Here is an 18,664-nt window from a genome sequence, read left to right as displayed (position 1 = left end):
TTTCAGTATTAAAATTTAGCTGCCATTGCTGAACTTAGCCTCATTTTTCAATAAAAGGCACATTTTTCCTCCTAACCCCATCTCTCTCAACCATTTTTTTCCAGGTGCCACTTAAATCTTCAGTTCATGGTACCCAGTTCAAGGCATTTTATAGGTCTAACATCCTTAGACAACCTGTGAGCTCACCGTTGTGTACTTAAGCTTTGCGGCCGCTGCTCAGGGCTTCAGGGTCCTTGGTCATATTCCCAGGCTGCTGCGGTGTTGCCAATCAGTTCCTCCGGGAATGTGCAGGCGTCCAACAGGAAAAGCCTCTCCTTTCCACAAACACAGTCCGTGCCCATTTTCTCGGGTTTATAAACTCCCTTGGCTGTCCATTGGCTCAGGCCAGAAGAACTTGACCCTCTCCATCTTCTTCAGAGCTCCACCCACAGCATCCGAAAAAAAAACAGAAGCCGACTGCTGTCAACACTTTTTACTTATATGGGGCAAACTTTATTAAGCTGATCATGTGCAAATTACATGGACACAAAAGTGCCTGTGTATTTTGTATGCGCCTTATGTGAGCGGTGAAACAGGGTGCAGCTATATGTGTACATTTCAAAATGCAGTTTTAGATCTGTCGCTTATTCCTCCAACCTAAATACCTCTCCCAGCCCTCACCCCCCCCCCCCCTTCAAGAATGCTCTTTTTTAATGTCTTGAAAAATATGCTGATCGTGAAAGCACAGACATTTTTTAACCGCTCTAAAGGATTCCGTTTTCATCCCCAGTGATCTAGCTGCTAAGTCAGTAGGTACGCAGCTTGGTCCCTTTGAAAACTGACTTTCTCAGACTTTTCCCAAGGGCATTTTCTTTCTTGTTTCTGGTGCAGAGCTGGCCTGCCATATTATAGACTTCTTTGCTTTATTTGTGGAAAATCCCAAAGACTTTTTTTTTTTTTTTCCAGAATCGACATTTGCTTTAGCCAATATTGCTATCAGGTGTGACTTCAAGGAGGACAGTGGGTTTCAGTATGGCACATGCACATCTCAGGAATTATCATACGTTTGTGTTAGGGTATGTAAATGCTTTTGATACAATGAGATCCAGCTGGACCTTTCTTATTGCTGGTTATTCATTTGATATTTTTCACTGCTTCAGTGAGGGTTTTGGAAAAGTATGGATAGATAACTATTTTGTAATAAAATATATATGTTAATATTGAATAATTGTTTTAATAAATATCTCTTGATTATTTATACTCCACTTTAAAGTGGATTACATTCAGGTACTGTAAGTTTGTACTTGAGGCAATAGAGGGGAAAGTGACTTGCCCAGGGTCACAAGGAGCAGCAGTGGGAGTTGAACCCTGGTCTCCTCATTCATAGCCCACGGCTCTAACCACTAGGTTACTCCTCCACTTAATTAGCCAAACATCAGCTATGTGTACCTCTCTTACACCTGTATTAATTTTTGTTCATCCACTGTAAAAGTAAGCTACTTGCATATGTGGCCGTAAAACTATTTTTCAATTAATGCACAATTCCCATTTGGCTAGATTATTTCTATGTTCCTATATATTGGAGAACATTTTGCCAAATCATAATGGTAAGCAGGTGGGAGGGGCAACTACGCTGAAAGAGGTATAGACATTAAAATAATTAGCTATGCAGGACCTGAAGAATCAATTCATTAGTGACTGAATAAAGGATCTTGAGTTCTAGATGGATTCTGAAAGAGAGGGGGAAAGACAGAGAAAGAGAGATCAGACAGTTGCAGCAATCGGAAGGGCATTCTGACCTCCAAATTTCAGTCCATTTTTCTGCTAATTATATAGTTTATTCTGCTTAGTTAGACAGAATACAAACAGAATTACAATTAGCTATATAAGTGGGCCTAATGGGGAATCATTACAAATAACAATAAAGATTTATAATCCAAAACTGTGCGTTAGCAATTATCTGAAATCATGGGAAGCTTTCAGAGTCTTTGTATAAGGTTTGTAATCACTAGGCATGGTTATAGACAACCATGAACATGTTCAAATCAAATTCCAAGATCAAATGTAGAAATGAATCGTCCATTTGCTTCTACAAACTGATGGCACATGAACAGAGAGATCACAGTATACTATTGTGTGGATTTCCAAAAGATTGATTTGGCTGACTTTGCAAATTAGCCAAATAAATGTAATTGGGTAAAAATGAACCCCCCTCTCCCAACTGACTAAATATGTGCACCTTATAATGCAAGGAACACAAATATAGCTGGTCAAAAAAGGATAGGCCAGAAGTGTTCCCATTGCAGATTTTTGGTTTACCTACAGCATGGATTTTCAGTGCTAATTGGCTAAGGGCCTGATTTACTGTGCATTTATTTCCCTCTTAGAAACAGAATGGGGGAATAGCTTTAATAATAAATCTGGCCCTAAATTTGACCACACAGCTGCAGTTGCTCACTTGACTGTCATATCTAGCTGGACAAATTTTGTCCAGCTAGATATAGGAATATTTTCAGCTGGAAATCTAGACTGATGTGGTTGAGTATTTAATTAATGATAACATGGTAATTTTACCTGATTATCTTACCTGCTGAGTAGGTTTTAGAAAATTAACGCATAATTTCTTAAAGCAGGAATGATCTCACTTACATCAGACATTTGGTGTTATAGTGTCAAATTTTAGAGTCTTGGTTTTGAGCATGAAACCAGTTTAGCCCTTGGAATTTAAGGAGCATATCATCAGAATGAACTGTTGAGAGTCGATTCAACATCTAAGAAGACGTTACTAAAATAAAATAGCAATCTGGAATGCTCAGAGCAGAAAGAGAGCCCAAATGGAATGTTTATCCAAGTAAGTGGCATTAACTTTACAAAGATTTCTTTAAGATTTTAGTTTGGTTCAACATTTCCTTCCTTTCTGTATGCTGATCATGATATATTAGGGATGTGAATCGTTTTAGGACGATTAAAATTATCGTCCGATAATTTTAATATCGTCTTAAACCGTTATGGAACACAATACAATAGAGATTCTAACGATTTATCGTTATAAATCGTTAGAATCGTGAGCCGGCACACTAAAACCCCCTAAAACCCACCCCCGACCCTTTAAATTAAATCCCCCACCCTCCCGAACCCCCCCCCAAATGACTTAAATAACCTGCGGGTCCAGCGGCGGTCCGGAACGGCAGCGGTCCGGAAAGGGCTCCTGCTCCTGAATCTTGTTGTCTTCAGCCGGCGCCATTTTCCAAAATGGCGCCGAAAAATGGCGGCGGCCATAGACAAACACGATTGGACGGCAGGAGGTCCTTCCGGACCCCCGCTGGACTTTTGGCAAGTCTCGTGGGGGTCAGGAGGCCCCCCACAAGCTGGCCAAAAGTTCCTGGAGGTCCAGCGGGGGTCAGGGAGCGATTTCCCGCCGCGAATCGTTTTCGTACGGAAAATGGCGCCGGCAGGAGATCGACTGCAGGAGGTTGTTCAGCGAGGCGCCGGAACCCTCGCTGAACGACCTCCTGCAGTCGATCTCCTGCCGGCGCCATTTTCCGTACGAAAACGATTCACGGCGGGAAATCGCTCCCTGACCCCCGCTGGACCTCCAGGAACTTTTGGCCAGCTTGTGGGGGGCCTCCTGACCCCCACGAGACTTGCCAAAAGTCCAGCGGGGGTCCAGAAGGACCTCCTGCCGTCCAATCGTGTTCGTCTATGGCCGCCGCCATTTTTCGGCGCCATTTTGGAAAATGGCGCCGGCTGAAGACAACAAGATTCAGGAGCAGGAGCCCGTTCCGGACCGCTGCCGTTCCGGACCGCCGCTGGACCCGCAGGTTATTTAAGTCATTTGGGGGGGGGGGTTCGGGAGGGTGGGGGATTTAATTTAAAGGGTCGGGGGTGGGTTTTAGGGGGTTTTAATGTGCCGGTTTTGCGATTTTTAGATTTTTAGATTTTTCACGATTTTTCACGATTTTTCACGATATTTTACCCCCCCAAACGGCAACAATACGATTCCCTCCCCCTCCCAGCCGAAATCGATCGTTAAGACGATCGAGGACACGATTCACATCCCTATGATATATCATTATCACATGTAAAACAGAATTGTGTCACACGTTTATTTTCTTATTTATTTAAAATGTATATACTGCCAATACTGAAGCCCAAGATGGTGAACAATAAAAACACAAATAAGAAGAGAACGAAACTATAATTAACAAATAATTGTTATTAGCATACATTTCACACAGTCTGTTTTCAAAGCCCAGTCATTGCTCAATCAAAAGCCATCCTAAAAAGATGTCTTTAGCATCACTTTAAAAGTTTTAGTACAGTCCATTAGATGCAACTCTTGAGGAAGGGGCTTTCAAAGATCTACAGCAGCCACTAAAAAGGCCCGATCTCTTGTTTCTGAGAATCGAACCTGACATACTGTCAGAACATCTAACATCCCCCTCTGAGAGGACCATGCTTGAGATGGATTATAGATGCACAACAGTGCATTGGATCAAGGAAAAGAGTTCAATGTCAGCAATTTGTGGACAAGCATCAGAACCTTAAACATGACTGAACTGGAAGTCAATGAAGGTCTCTGAGTACCAGAAAAATGTGATCCTTCATAGACCAGCCAGTAATAACTCTGGCTGCAGAATTCTATAGCATCTGTAAGCTCTCACTGCTGAAGATGGAAGTCCAATGTATAATACATTACAATAGTTTGATAATTATAAAATTAAGGCCTGTTCAACAGAGTGAAAAATAGTGGTTTAAGGCCACGTAACACATGCAGTTGAAAGAAACCTGATCAAACAACAGCCTTAATCTGATAACTAAAGGTAAGATTAGAATCAATGAAGATCTCTAGATTCTTTGACTGGGAAGATATTGGAACTCTCGTATAAAATATTTGAATCAATTCAGGTATGCCAATAGGACTGTAATGCTCCAAAACTAAGATTTCAGTTTTAGACAGCGTTAATTTGTTATGCATGAACCATTGTTTACTAGCTGACAAACAACAAGATTTCAACAAAGAAGTACTGTCCCATGAAGAACCCACCTGAACATAAAATTTATGTCATCATGTAAAGTATTAGTTATGACCCAATGGCTCAGGGTAGAGATGTGAACTTGATTCCAAATCAGGATTCTGCTTCTTGAATTAGTTGGCAGTGAAGATCATTGGAGGCAACATCACAGCCCTGAAATTGTGTGCCGTATGTTTGTATATGCATTTGGGTTAGAGGGGAGACCTGGAAATGGAGTGAAGGGGAGGGGAGGGAGTCTTACCCATGACATAACTGGCCAAAACAACTGGCCAAACTTAAAGGTGAATTTTCTAAATGTTACCTGCATAAAAATTAACATTTTCACTCACAAGTAGCCACTACTCATGTATTCAATATCTTATAAATATACATAATATAGGGTAGATTTTTAAAAAGTACGCATGGATGTCCATGTGCGCACGCTATCCGGCATGCACGCATATATGCCCGATTTTATAACATGCATGCTGGTGTGCGCATGTTATAAAATCGGGGCTCAGCGCATGCAAGGAGGTGCTAGTGTAACATGTGTATGTCGACACTCGCGGCCTTCCCCTGTTCCCAACCAGGCCGCTCCAATTTCAGAGCGGCCTGGGAGGGAACTTCCCAACCCCCTAAACTAACCTCCCTTCTCCTAACCCTCCCGACCCGTAGCCCTAACCTAGACCCCCCTCCCCTGACCTTTGTGATACCTTTTGCTCCTGCCTCCGGGCAGGTGTAAGATGCGTGCGCCGGCAGCCTGCTGGCATGTGATCCCCCAACACAGTGGCAAATGGCCGCTGTGCCTGGAGCCTCTGACTCCGCCCCTCAGACCGCCCCTCCCTGTCCCTTTTCCGAAGCCCCAGGACTTACTTGTGTGGCTGGGCCTTTTTAAAATAGGCCCAGTGTGTGGTAAGCCCTTCTACGTGTGTAAATCCACCGGATATACACATAGGCCTTTTAAAATCCAGGCCTATATGCATATTTTACTTTCATATGCACATAAACGTGTACAAAATGGGTGGTGTAAAGGTGTTCCTCGGTGGAGCCAACAGTTACACGCAAAATTTGCTATTTTAAAAGACACTTATGTGAATACATTTTCAAATTATTCGCATATTTTTACACTTGCTAATTATCTGATGTAAGTGAAATTGAACATGTTTATTGTATACTATTGGCCAAGAGGGAGTCTGGGTGAACAGAGGGAAGTTCAGGCTGAAGAACCAGGAGGGTCTTGATGACCCAGAGACCTGGGCAAACTGATAATTTCACTCACGTGCGTATGTTTTAAAGTGCACTGATTTACATATGTAAATCCCAACTCACACAAGTTAATCCTACTTTATTTTCATATGTAAAATATGTGTGCATATATTTAAAAAATAGGTGGGTAAAGTACACACTTTCAATGAATCGAAATATTTGGTTTCAATCATTGGCCGCCTACAAATATGTTTATCCCAAATATGTGATATGTGCATGTTATAAAATACTATGGCAAAACTACACACAATCACATACACGCATGTATGCTGCTGCATGCAATTCTTTTAAAGTTATCCTCCCATAGTATATGCATTTCTGATTCTGGTTACTGTGACACCTGAATGAAGACTTTTGATGCAATGTCTGGGTTAAGAGAAAGGAAGAATGAGGGGAAATGAAGAAATACACCATGTAGTTGCAAATAAAGGTTTATGGCACTGCAGCCCTGATTCCAGTTTAGTTGGGAACTCAACAGGAGAGACCTGCTTAGTGTCTAGTTACACACTATAAGGTAAATTTTAAAAGATATATGCACATGTAGGATATGGGCATGGGTGTTCTGTGGTGGGGCCAAGAGATGTGAGTACAAATACTTACATGCACACGCTCAGGTCCGGTGCTGCATAACTTTACTTCTGCTATGGAGGAAGTGTAACAAAAAATAGAAAACAGCCATTTCTGAGGGATTGGGGATCTAGCTCTACATTGGACAAACTGGTAGACAAACTAGTGAAACTGGTCATGGCGCGGTGTGTGTGCCGGTTATAAAATCCCCCCACTTATGCTGCTCATACCCGGATGTGCATGGCTGTGTTTTCCAAATCACAAACTAGGGTGCACACATACATGCACCTGGGCTATTTTATAACATATGTGTGCATATATTATAAAATAGCCACATCCCCCGGCGCATGCCAACATGCATGCATCAATGTGCACCCACACGCACCTTTGAAAGTTACCATCTCTAATGAATTAACATATAGATTTTAAAGAAGTAATTGTAATACATAATGGGGTTGTTTGAAATCTCTAGGCAAAAGAAAGGTAGGGCCAAATGTCCCCCAGAAGACTGCAGAACTAGCTCATATCAGTAGGCTGCTCCAAAATGAGTGATGAAAGTATATACAGATCCACCAATATCTGGACCAGTGATCTGAAATTCATTTGGATTTTTGAAATGTATTTCGTTTTAAATTTTTATATTCCGCCTATTACAGTATTCCTTGTGTTAAGCATATTACAATGGGAAACGTCGAACAAGTGAGTGGTTCAGATTGATCACAGGTGATAATTTGAATCTTATTTTGAAGAATATTTATAATATTTTTTGGTTTGTGTTTTTTAGTTACCCACTTTAAATAAGCAATGTAAATAAATCAAACCTATTTGACAATATAAATAGCTATGTGAAAGAGGTAGGAAAAAATGTGGACCCCACAACCACACTTTCAGGAACCAAATGTTATTATCCCCCTTCCAAAAAAGGTTAAATGATGAATGTAGCCCTAGTGTGTCTCTTGGTCTGGGATCTCTCATAATCTTCCTATCCACAGATTATCCACAGATTCCTTCTATTTTCTTTCCCTATGTAAAGTTTTGATAAATCTTGTTCAACAGATACTTGTAAAAATGACATGAGGTAAAAGTCAAGGCGAACATTGTGCCAGGCATCTGTCAAAGTCAAAGAGACTGCCTGTAAAATGATATCTCTGCTCCTGGCCTGGCCTTGGCCCCACATACTAGTTTTATAAGGGCCTGGAGGAGCAGGAGAAACATGACAGCAGTTGCATGTCTGCTGCAGAGCAGTCCAATGGGAGTGCTGTATGACCAGTATGGCACTTCTGATTTTTTTTTCCCTCCCAGAACGCTGTGCATCCCTTTCCCACACACACTTCCATGGCAGACACAAGCCAGGGTTTGGCCAGCTTTCCATTAGCTAGCATGAATGGATATTGTGGGGATGCCAGATGCCAGATGGTTGGCTATAAGGGGAAAACTGAGCTGGTGCCTCAGCCTCTTGCATCTTTTACTGCGAAGTGTCCAGAGGCATGACAGTCGAAAACGATTCTGCAACTACCACAGATGTGACTCAACATTGAAGTCGGGCCTACACTGGCGTGTCCAGTGCCTTTCGTAATTCCACTGTGTGCTAGGCCAGAGTGTCCCACCAAAGGCTGAAGCTCAGCAGACGGGGAATGAGTGGAGTAGAAAACCCTTCACAGAATGGCATCTATTGAGTGCATATGGCGAACTGGCATGGGGAAGGGTTAAACGCAAACTGGGCAGTGAGAAGGCCACATTGTGAGGCATTATGCTTGGGCCCCCTAGCCCAAATACTGGAGCAAGAAATAACAGATTAGGCTTGACTGCACCGGCAGCTTTTTCTTTCTCTGCACTTCACATCACTTATGCGTTTCTCTCCTGCAGCATTACTACTGTAGACACTTTTTCTCCTCACTCCCTCCTTTTACCGATTTCAATATTCCTGCCACCAGTTGTGGATTTATTGGGTCAGTTATGTAAATAGCTGTAAGGAAACAGCCCAGGACTCTGTGCATATAAAAGGATGCATTGTAACCCAGTTACACGTGCAATTCTTTGTAAACTGGGAAACGTTTTCTGGGGTGGGGGTTTGAAATTATGTGCGTAATATTTGATTTTAGATAGCAATTTTAAAAATGTGTACATAGGGCTAAAGACTTCATGTAACTTGTATATGCAGACCATAGCAAACATTTTCAAAATTAATTTAAGTGCTTAAATTAACTTTTAAAATGCTTGGGTAATTGGCTTTGAGCCCTTGCATAAAGTTACATCAGCGCTTTAAAGGATGTAACTTATGTTGAGTATTGTGTATGCACATTTTTTATGTGCATAAAAAGTATGCACTTAGAGTAAGCCTTGACTCTGCTACCTGGAGCACCGCTTCCTGGTGCAAGTAAAAATATGCATGAAACTGGGTATTGCTTAAACATTTATATGCACCAAGCCCAGTTTAATTTTAGAACAGCCATATACATTCATAAAACTGGGTTTTATAAGCATAAATGGCTTTGAAAATGTCCCCATTAAAAAGTATGAATGTAGGTTTACAGCACAAGTTACACTCTTCGAAGAGGAAGTGTGACTTTGTGAGAGTTAATCCGTTTTTGAACTGGGTCAACTACCCATGAATTTTCAAGCATATTTGCTTTGAAAAATTAGTGGTAAAATCTGCACACAATTATAAAATTACCCTTCCTGTCTGTGTGTCACTAACAAAATCAAATAAAACACACGTGTAACCATGTCTTGTATATTTTTTCTCGCATGCATTATATTAAATTATCAGATGCATATTTATGCATTTTTAATACTAGCAACTTTTATTTCTTAATCATCTCCTTAGAATTCCCAATAATTTATTGGCCAGATCCCCTGATATCTACAGAGACCTTTTATCTTGTAAAGATACATTTCTCATATATGACTATCATTACATTCCATTGCCACGCTCTCAGTGAATTGTGATATTCACTTCAATTATAAGTCCAGGAGGATTCAACAGTATAATAACAAGATATTATTATAATTTCTTTAAATATAATGCAGATTTATTTGCCCAGAATCAAACAGAGTGAAACTAGGCAGCAAAAAGCTTTGCCAGTTTTTCATTGGTAATAATTTCAAATTATTTTGAAATATTTTTTCTGAAATTACACATAGGGATAGATTTTCAAAGGGTTACACACGTAACTTGTAACCCTGAGAACCTGCTTCTGCGCGTGCCAAGCCTATTTTGCATAGGCTTGGTGGCGCGCACAAGCCCCGGGACACATGTATGTCCCAGGGCTTTGAAAAAGGGACGGGGTGGGAGCGGGGGTGGGGCAGGGGTGGTGCCAGTCCCGGGGCTGCCTGGGGGCAGGACCGAGGCCTCCGGCACAGTGGCTGTGCCAGGGGATGGCGCACCGGCAGCTAGCCAGCACGTGCAAGATACACCTGCCATAGACAGGCATAAAAAGTGAAACAAGGTAGGGGGAGATTTAGGTAGGGCTGGGGGATGGGTTAGATAGGGGAAGGGAGGGGAAGGTGGGGGGCAGTGGAAGAAATCGGAGCGGCCTTGGAGGGAACGGGGAAAACCATCGGGGCTCCCCTAGGGCTCGGCGTGCACAAGGTGCACACGTGTGCACCCCCTTGCACGCGCCAACCCCGGATTTTAAAACATGCACACGGCAGCTCACAAATGTACCCCATGCGCGCTTCTTTAAAATCTACTCCATAGGTGTTATATACGTATAAACGGATATGTAACTTAAACTGTCTATTGTTTCTGAATCAGTCTTCAGCTTCAGTTCAGTTTAAACAATTTCTAATTGTTCAATTTCTTTTTCTTTAGCCACAGGCCTAATTTTTCATGTCTCTCTCACACCACAATTTGGAGAAGATATTTATTTCTTATGTTTCCCGCAGTTCTGCTCAAGCCAATTATTTGTTTTATAAATGGCTTTCACTTGTGATAATTGTCCTTCCTTACCTGGAGAATAATATTTTTAATGAGATTTTTTTTTTCACTTGAATGTTTTCTTTCAATAAAATTGTACATAGCTCTCAGTCAAACAGACATATCAACTTCAGCACCAAGGACAGTTCAATCCTTGTGATGTAAACCCTCTACCACAGTGGTTCTCAACCTTTTTTCTGTTGGGACACACTTGACAGATGGTTCTCACATGCGGGACACATGAACATGTGACCATCATCAAGCTAAATATAAACAAACACTCTGCATTCACAGGAACCCCCTCAACCCCCAACAATGGGTGCAGAGCAAAACTAGGACATCCCCCTTTCAATTTACTATACAAAAAAAGATATTTCTGGTGACATCTCAATAACAGCAACATTAACACTCGCTCCTTATGAAAAACAGTAATTTAACACCAATGCATGTTCTGTTGAGAAAACACAACAAATAATATTGATACAAATGCCTACATGCTAGTAAAATATTTCACCTTGGTCACACACATAGAATCAACCTTCACCAAGAAGAGAAAGACCACAAATTACAAATATGGAAACAGAAACTAGAATGGAAACCCAAAAAAGCCACTCTGCATTCTGTGCAAAACATAAATATAGCACCTATCAGACTTCCAAGATCTGAAATAATGTACACAAATTAATGTGCACAAAGTTACACCTGCATTATGGAACTCAAACAGTAACAACCATACTTATGAAAAGGCAGCACTACAAAAATTAGGCCCTAAACACTAGGGATGTGAATCGTGTCCTCGATCGTCTTAACGATCGATTTCGGCTGGGAGGGGGAGGGAATCGTATTGTTGCCGTTTGGGGGGGTAAAATATCGTGAAAAATCGTGAAAAATCGTGAAAAATCTAAAAATCTAAAAATCGCAAAACCGGCACATTAAAACCCCCTAAAACCCACCCCCGACCCTTTAAATTAAATCCCCCACCCTCCCGAACCCCCCCCAAATGAGTTAAATAACCTGCGGGTCCAGCAGCGGTCCGGAACGGCAGCGGTCCGGAACGGGCTCCTGCTCCTGAATCTTGTTGTCTTCAGTCTGCAGGAGGTCGTTCAGCGAGGGTTCTGGCGCCTCGCTGAACGACCTCCTGCAGTCGATCTCCTGCCGGCGCCATTTTCCGTACGAAAACGATTCGCGGCGGGAAATCGCTCCCTGACCCCCGCTGGACCTCCAGGAACTTTTGGCCAGCTTGTGGGGGGCCTCCTGACCCCCACGAGACTTGCCAAAAGTCCAGCGGGGGTCCGGAAGGACCTCCTGCCGTCCAATCGTGTTCGTCTATGGCCGCCGCCATTTTTCGGCGCCATTTTGGAAAATGGCGCCGGCTGAAGACAACAAGATTCAGGAGCAGGAGCCCGTTCCGGACCGCTGCCGTTCCGGACCGCCGCTGGACCCGCAGGTTATTTAACTCATTTGGGGGGGGTTCGGGAGGGTGGGGGATTTAATTTAAAGGGTCGGGGGTGGGTTTTAGGGGGTTTTAGTGTGCCGGCTCACGATTCTAACGATTTATAACGATAAATCGTTAGAATCTCTATTGTATTGTGTTCCATAACGGTTTAAGACGATATTAAAATTATAGGACGATAATTTTAATCGTCCTAAAACGATTCACATCCCTACTAAACACCAATACACCTCCTATTAGGAAAACAGAACAAGCCAAGCTGCTAAAGATCCCTACCAAGAAACTATAAGCTCACAGAACACCCTTAGCTGGATCACACACGCAGAACACAGACAGACCCTCACCAAATACAGAATAAAGTGACCATAAAGCTAATGTTTTTGTTTTTGCGTTGTTTTACTGCATACAGAGTTTGGCTTCTTGTTGTTTCCAGTTCGGTTTTTGTCTCCACATTTCTATTTATCAATTCCCCGAGAAATATAAAATAATCTAAAACTAGAATATAATAAATGTTTCAAAACAACTGATAAATGGAACATCCAATCATTAAAAATTTTCAAAATGATTAAAAATTCTCAAAACACCAATAAAATATTTCTAACAGCAGACATATCACATAATACCTAATAATTAAAATGGCAGTCAATCAAGAAAGATAAACTTAAAAAGCCACCTTTACTTACCCTCTCCAGTAACTTTCGTACTCCTTTCCATTATAGGCCAATAGCACTCATCAGAAGCAGCAAGGGCTGCTGAAGCTCTGTCCTCACGTTCTTCTTCCTTAGTGCCCATGACTAGTCTATCTCACACACACACACAAACCCACACACACACACGCACCAGTCACCTGCCTGACCAATCTCTCTCTCTCATACCAGACACCTGCCTGACTAATTTCTCTTGCTCACACACACACACACACCAGTCACTTGCCTGATCAATTTCTCTTTCTCTCTCTCTCACCCCAGTCACCTGCCCAACCAATCTCTCTCTCTCACACACACACACATACCCCAGTCACTTGCCTGACCAATCTCTTTCTCTCACACACACCAGTGACTTTCCTGAGCAGTCTCTTGCTCTCACACATTTCTCTTACTTACACACACATTCTGTCATACACTTGCACACATGCTGCCTCACTCTCTGTCTCACTCACCCCACCCACAGCACACATAGCAGCTACAGCACAAGGTAGCCGGTATGCTGCTATTAAACATAGAAACATAGAAATGTCGGCAGAAGAAGACCAAATGGCCCATCAAGTCTGCCCAGCAAGCTACGCACTTTATCCATTTTTTTTCCCTTTTTCCCTCTCCCACCTGTTACTATTGGCTTCCAGTACCCTCCAGCCCTAATTCCCCTCCACTCCACCACCAATTTAGAGAGCAGCTCCGTATCTGCATCCAAGTGACATCCAGCTCAATTAGGGGAAGCAACCGCTGTAACAAGCAGGCCACACCCCTTGCCCCATACTCTTACCCACCCCTGTTTTTATTTTTTTGTTTGTTTTTATTTATTTATTTTTGGAGATAGCAGCCCCCCCATCCTTCCGCTCCGTGAAGGTGGAACACCAACTACTGGCCACTGGCATCCCGCTCCGTGAATGCCTCTGTGGCTACTGCCGCTCCGTGCAGTGTTTTGCTGCCTCCACTTTATTCACGCCCTCTAGACTTGATGGATCCACAGTGTTTATCCCACAGCCTTTTTTTTTTTTTTTTTGCAGTTTGATTATTATAATTTTATATGTTCTTGCAGGTGTCACGCTGGCCAGAGAAGGGGAGGTCAGAGCCAAGGGGGAGGGGGAGGGGGGCAGCAGCGCCATGCTCCTTCTGCAGAAGCTGCATGCAGGCATGGCCTTTTCTTCTTCCCCCGTGCCCGGTAGACATAATTTCCTCTTCCGGGCCACAGGGGCGGGAAGAAGAAAAGGTCACGTTCCTGTTGCCGGCTTCCACAAAACACTGCTGCCGTTCCCCTCGGGACTTAAATGTTCTGATAGCCCGGACAGGAACAGCAGCAGTGTTCGCTCGCGGAGCTGAAACGGGGGGGGGGGGGGGGGGGGGGAAGAGCAGCGGGTGCGTGACACACCTGCCGGTGCTTCGCGACACACTAGTGTGCCGCGACACACCGGTTGAGAACCGCTGCTCTACAGGGGTTCTCAACGCATAGGTCAAGAAGCACCAATCCACTCTGGTTTTTCAGAATATCCACAATGAATATGCATTAGATAGATGCACATACAATGGAAGCAAGGCATACAAACCTATCTCATGGAAATTCATTGCTGAAATCCTGAAAACTGTCCGGATGGCTTAATTATGAATGCCTGTCTTACAAGAAAACAGTCAGTACCAGCATTATGAACAAGGCATAGGAAAGGATTGACAGCCAATATAGCAATAAAGTCTACAAGCTCATTGTAGACAGAGACGGTAACTTTCAAACAGGCGTGTGAGCACCCATATGTGTGCGTTCGTTGGCTGGCACTCAGGGACGCGGCCATTTCATGACATACATGTGTATATGCATGCATGTTATATAATAGGCTGAACATGCGCACATGCGTGCACTAAGTTTTAAGTTGGTGCACGCCTGCCCATGCAAATGTCGTTTCTACCACATAAATGGGGGGATATTAATAGACACGTGCACCGATGACTTTACCAGTTGTCTCAATTTGTTCTCAGTTCATCCAGGTAAGGGATAGGACTTCCAAATACCCCCAGTTTAAAAGCCTCCCTTCTCCCCTGATAGCACCGACCCTTAAAACCCCACTGATCTATTTATGTTTATTTTATTACTTACATGTCCTGCATAGCAGAAGTAAAGTTACGTGGCAGGGAAACCCAGCACGCACGTGTGCGTGTAAGTATTTACACGTTAATCTGAAGCTGAAATCCAGGCATGCCATGCCCCACCCGGACAATGCACATGTCCCGCCTCTTTTTTTGTAATTTTTCATTTGTGTGTGCAGTGGGAGAAACGTGTGTGCACTCCCGTGGCTTTTAAAGTCTACTTGGTGTGCATCGGCCTGGCATTTTTACATATCTCTTGATTTTGGTTCACATCAGGCTTTTAAAATTCGCCTTACAGACTTTACAGATTATGTTCAAGATAATCATATGAATACATTTGCTTTGAAAATGCTTGGGTAACTGACTAAGTATGTGCACAAATTAGTTTGCACAAAGTTACACTACTCCAATCAGGGCATAACTTGGGCAAGGGTTACTTACATGCATACTTTCTTCAAAATCAATCCATGTGCCCAAGTCACAACTCTGCTCCAAGATCACCTCTCTTCAGTGTGCCAAAAAAGTTACTTGTGAAATCGAATGATGCGTGTACTTTTATGCACACCTTCACCTGATTGAAATTCAAAGGTGTGCAACTAAATACACAATAAAATAAAATAAATAAATACACATATAAAATGCTACTTACACACACAAAAAAACAGGGTTTTATGCACATAAGTAGCTTTAAAAATCAAGCCCTAAGAGAATAATAGACTGCAAACAGGAGGGAAACCATTTTCTGATCAACCACAGTACAATAGACATCATTTATCAGTATCTGAAAAACTGCTTCTGTCTTTATTGTCAACTACTAATATTGAAAGTTTATCACCCTTGGGATTTGAATAAACATTCTGAAGTACTAGAGAATATCCAGTGAAGATAACGTCATTAAAAAAATAGACCCAGAGGACTATGTATTCACTATGAACAAGGGTGGGTAGATGGTGCTCTTTTCTTACTAATGCACAATAGATTGCATTTTCTTGTTGTAGTTTTTAGTAGTCAGCTATGATAGACACAGAAGCAGTAGTTTTTCAACTGTTGAAACTGCCCCTCTGCATGCCTGCAAAGTGATTCTATGCTCAGAATCAGAATGCAAAGTAATTATCCAGGAGAAAAGGGTAGCAAGGGGATAATCAGAAGTACACAAAGCAGGGTTCAAATGAGATGGATTTTACCCTTCTTTTTAACTGCTCAAGCAAAGAACTCTGCCTTTAATTCAGAAATCACTATCTATGGCATTACAGGGGAAGAAAGGACTCAGGAATAAAGAAGCTGCATGGAGACAGACAGGATTGCACCAGACATCAAGTAGGGTGGATAAAAGAGGCAGCAATTTTAGTAACAAGGCAAAATTGCTTTCCTACTTCAACAATACTGTTCATTTTTTCTGGCTTTTTGTTTTCTTCCTGTGTATGCGCCAAGCACTGTTTTTAAGCAAAAGTTTCCTATAGTACTCTTTGAAACCACTTATTTTATTCTTATGTAGGCAAAAATATAGCTGTGGGGCACAGGTTATGGTTTGTATTTAATTCTAAGATTATTTTTGCATGAGTCCTAGGAAGAAAGCAGAGTTTGGGGTAATCATGTGTGTAGCACCGCCCTCAGGTGCTACAGGCTGTTATGACCGTCGGCCGCAGGCAGCCGCGGTCAACCTAACTCACATCCTGCCAAGCCTGGCCCTCCACTCCGGGTGAACTCGCGGCGCTGGCCAGCCATGGTCGCCGCGCTGTCCCTGGCCCTTCTGGCTCCACATGGTGGCTGGGATGCCGCCGGCCCATGTTCCGACTCCAGGCCTCTCTAGGCGCGCACACGCCATCTGTTCTCTATTTAGAGGGCCAATGGCGGGACTCCTGGGCCGTCCCCTAGTGATGACTTCATTACACTGGGATATTTAAGCACCTCCTTTGGCCTAAGCAAACTGATTTGGCAACGAATCCCCTGAGTTCTCTGATGCTTCTTCCTGCTCTCTTTGATCTCTACTTTCTGTTCTGGACTCTTAAATAAAAAAGCAAATAGAAGAAAACCTGATAAATACTGCAGGTTAGTCAGAATGCATATTCCCCTAAAGCAACAATTATCTCCACTTCCCCTTTGTTTTATTTTTTTTTCCCCCCAGCAACACCCCTTTTGGTCAAGAGAAAAAAAAAAACAAAACAGGCAGGGCCGGAGGAAGCACTAGGCGACCTAGGCCTGCAATGACCATTAGGGGGCGCTAGCCATGTGGTGCCGCGAGCAGCAGTGCCAAAGAGGAGTGGCGATTCGGCAATCTCTATTCCTCTTGCTCCCTCTAATTGGGGGTGGTGGCATGATCGGAAGGGGGGGGTGGCACGGCCGGGTGGGGGCGGCACGACAAGGAGGGGCAGGCACAAGGCAGAAGATGCCTAGGGTGCCTAATCCCCTTACACCAGCCCTACCCACCGGCCTGAATTTATTCTTTTTCTTGCAATTCCCCTGTTATAAGATCCTTGCCACTAAGACCCTAAGCTTTCAGCTGAGTTACCAGGCTGTAGCAGCAATTGGGGCTGAATAATTCTCTAAAATAAAGCCCACTTCTAAATGTCTTGGTCACGTATATTCGAGGCACTAGAACTGAACATTCATTTAAAACAAATTTATAAAATGCGATGAATGAGGACATTTTTGGTTCATGTTGAATAAAACAAACTCCATGTAATCTCCAAAATAATTACCCAAAAGGTTTCAGGTATTTTTGTATTCATACATTACATTTTTTTAAAAAAAAAAGTCTCTGATAGGACCAGATCTCAGCCTCATCTCTTCACCAGATCCTGTTGCTGAGGCCCAGACCAAATGCAGGGGCCTGTCCCAAGGCTGTGTTCTGTCACCAAGGCCCAGTCTTGGGCTGGATCCAACATTGACTGGCCTTTTAGAATACGGATTGAATTATTCACATTTTTCACAGATTAAAAATTGCTAAATATTTTTCTAATAATGCGGAGATGATTAATCAATCAAATTTTGTTAGACGTTCAAGATGGATGCCCCTGGATCCACAGGATTCTTTCATTGCAGTGTTTGAGAAGTTAGTTCTGAGGAATTTATCGATACTGGAACAGACTAATATGTAAATCTTTAAAAATGTAAGTAGAGAAGAGACATCAGCTATTAATACATTAAAGAAAGAGGCCGAGATTGTTATCAAACCTGCTGACAAGGGGGGAGCTATGGTGGTTATGGATAGGACCCAATATGTTAATGAGGTCTATCGACAATTGTGTGATGTGAATTTCTATCATATGTTACCAGCTGACCCAACAGAGGGTATACAGATATAGATTTATGGGCTGATTTAGAACATGATAACAATGAAATTAATTGATACTAATAGGGGACTATTTATATGAGAGCTATCCAGTTAGACTAGCACTGTATTTAGTGCCTAAAATTCATGTCCCTTGTTTCTCCACCTGGATGACCAATTGTGTCAAGTTTAGGTTTGATAGTTTGTGGGGGAGGAGTTTGGCTTTTCTGGCTGCTGGAAAACCACGTCAGACAAAGAAAAACTCCATTGCCACATCTGACTGTTTTCTCCTTAGGCCTACGCTTCGTGTAAAGAAAATGTCATACTCTGACCGCAGTAAATGAACAGCCTCCAGCTAACAGGAAGTCAGCAGGAAATATCTAGTGCAAGCTTCTGCAG

The sequence above is a fragment of the Rhinatrema bivittatum genome, chromosome 3 (assembly GCF_901001135.1).
Source record: "Rhinatrema bivittatum chromosome 3, aRhiBiv1.1, whole genome shotgun sequence".
In the NCBI taxonomy this organism is placed as follows: Eukaryota; Metazoa; Chordata; class Amphibia; order Gymnophiona; family Rhinatrematidae; genus Rhinatrema; species Rhinatrema bivittatum.
The sequence above is the reverse complement of the archived record's forward strand: the minus strand, read 5'-3'. Positions refer to the sequence as shown.